Source organism: Apium graveolens, chromosome 5 (genome assembly GCF_009905375.1).
Source record: "Apium graveolens cultivar Ventura chromosome 5, ASM990537v1, whole genome shotgun sequence".
Classification (NCBI taxonomy): domain Eukaryota; kingdom Viridiplantae; phylum Streptophyta; class Magnoliopsida; order Apiales; family Apiaceae; genus Apium; species Apium graveolens.
Window position 1 is genome coordinate 148,959,451 of NC_133651.1, and position 2,664 is coordinate 148,962,114.

General features: G+C 36.0%; 1 pseudogene; it reads left to right on the forward strand.

The window, feature by feature from the left end:
• Positions 1 to 759: 759 nt before the first annotated feature.
• Positions 760 to 1,996, forward strand: LOC141660431 (binding partner of ACD11 1-like; annotated as a pseudogene).
• Positions 1,997 to 2,664: the final 668 nt, after the last annotated feature.

Below are 2,664 nucleotides of genomic sequence, written 5' to 3' on the forward strand. Positions count from 1 at the left end.
TGTCATTTGTTCTTCACTACTAGAAAAAGTGCATTAGACATCGCCCTTTAGACATTGGCTTCTAATAACACCGGTGTTAAAAGGGCTCTTTTACATCGTCTATAATAGAACCGATGTCTTTTACCAAAGAATGCATTGATTTATCCTTTAACTAATGTCTAAGACTCATGTTTAAAATTTTCAAGCGCGATCCCATTCTCTCCCCTGCCTTAGCCAAATTTTTACCAAATAACTTACCCCCAATACTTCCCGCTTTTCTGAAGTGTTGCATCTGTCTTCCCCTTTTTCCAAATAAAAAAAATATCAGACAGAAATATAAAATCAAAAGAACCAAAAGAACGGGCTCATTCACCCTCTCCCCCTTTCTCTCACAGTTGCTCTAAAGTAAACCTTAGAACTCATTTTTTTCAATTACACCTTCAAACACCGTTTACACCTCATAATTTGTTCACATCTCCCCTTTCTTACCTATTATCTTTCTTTTAGTTATTCATTCTTTTGTTTTATTTTAATTTTTTAACAGATCTGAAGATTGAGGAGTTTATTCCTGTTTGGAGCTTAAAGATTCAAAGCTTCAGAATCGTAGTTTGTTCTAGTAAATGAAAATGACATAGAGGAATTGTTACAAGAACTTTATGATTGCCTTCCTGCTTGGGTTACTCAAGAACAGATGTTGGATCTTCCTCGTAGCTCCAAAAGAGATATTGTCGAAACTTAAAGAGGTATGTACATACTGGTGATTTTCGATATTGTGATGAAATGAAATTAGAAAATGCTTTTACTGAATTTATTGGTTCTGATGTTGTTTATTTGGATACTACTTATCGTAATCTAAAATTTGTGTTTATGGTGGAAGATGAATCTATTGATTATATTGTTGAAGTTGTTAATAGGATTGGTGTTGAAAATGTGGAAAAGTCGCAGTCGGTTTTGTTTCTTGTTGGTACTTATGTTATTGGGACGGGGAGGAATTTGGTTGAGATTTCGAAGAGGTGTAATAGGAAAGAGTTAGCTTCCAATGAAGTTCAAAATTTCAAGACTACTGATCCTGGACTTCGAGATCAAGTTCCTGGTCCGCAGGATTCTGTTCTGGTAAATGAAAATAACACAAAGGAATTATTACAAGAACTTCATAATTGCCTGCCTGCTTGGGTTACTCGAGAACATATGTTGGATCTTCTTCGAAGCTCCAAAAGAGATAATGTTGTTTTCCCCTATGCAGATTATATTAATAGCTTATTGTTAACATGTTTTGATTTATCTCAGGGAGCTAGTATTTTGGATCAACCTATTTGCATAACCAACTGGGGACAGTCTGAAGATGAATTTATTATCTGGAATCGATCTTCATGAAAGCTAGAAGATGAAAGCAGTGAAACTGTATGTGCATTTATTTCTGATATCGTTACAGTCTTATAGATGGGCAATGCTGTGTTGTCTCTATAATCTCAAGGTTAATTTTTTTATTTTTTCACTAATCTATACAACCATCTCAGCAGCATGTTCCGGAAGGTAATCGTTATGTTCCTTTCGCTGGAGAAGCAGTGTCGTTAGCTCAAGATGTAGTGAAATCCATGGTATCCAAAGGATATGTACTCGGAGTAGGAGCACTGAGCAAAGCAAAATCTTTTGGTGAATCTCATCAAGTTTCAGCAACTGCAACAACAAAGGTTGCTAAGCTGAGCGAGAGGATAGGCCTCATTGAAAAGATTTATGCAGGGGTTAGAGCAATCAAATATGTGGATGAGCGATATCATATTTATGATACCACCAAATCAGCTGTGGAAGCAACAGTTAGAACTGCTACAGTAGCTACCAACACTGTGGTGAACAACAGTTACATCTCTAAGGGAGCTCTTTGGATGTCAGATGCTCTAAACCGAGCAGCCAAAGCTGCTGCTGATTTAAGTAATCGTGATGGTAGCAAATAACTGCATGTGGTGACTTAAAAATTCAGGCTCTTAAGTTTTTAGTGAATCACGTCATAAATAGTTAAATATATGGGGTACATTCATAGATATCTCTGTGACACTAAACTTGATCCATCTTTTTCATGCTATTTGAAGTATAGTGTGTTGTGTACATATATTTCTCATGAAGCTTGAAGAACTTTGGCTTCTTCACCCTAATTTTAGAGAATTTCCTTGCTAGGTAATCCATGAATTAATCAGACTCATCCATTTCATCCAAGGTATAGAACACATCTTCTTCAAGTTCCGGAATAGCTTGCTTATGTGGCTCCTTGTTCTTTTGCTCAACACTTGAGATAGTTGGAATCTGGATTTCTTGTTCATAATTAGATGAATTACTGTCATTAACAACTAGTGCACTTGATCCATCAATAATGTGCCCTTGACCAGCTCTTAAAGATTTTCTTTGAATCATTTCCAGTTCATAGGTTTTTAAGATACCATACAAAACCTCCAGTGTCATTCTACTCAAGTCTCTTCCTTCTCTTATAGCTGGGATTTTTTGTTTAAGATGGTCAGGAAGGATGAGCATAAATTTCAAGTTAACTTCCTCAACTTTATAAAACTTATCATGAAGCTACAAGTCCCTTATCGGCTTATTGAATTTTTCAAACACATCAGTTATACTCTCTTTTAGCTTAGCCATAAAACCCTCATACCGAGATACCAGTATCCTCCTTTGATTTGACCTAAC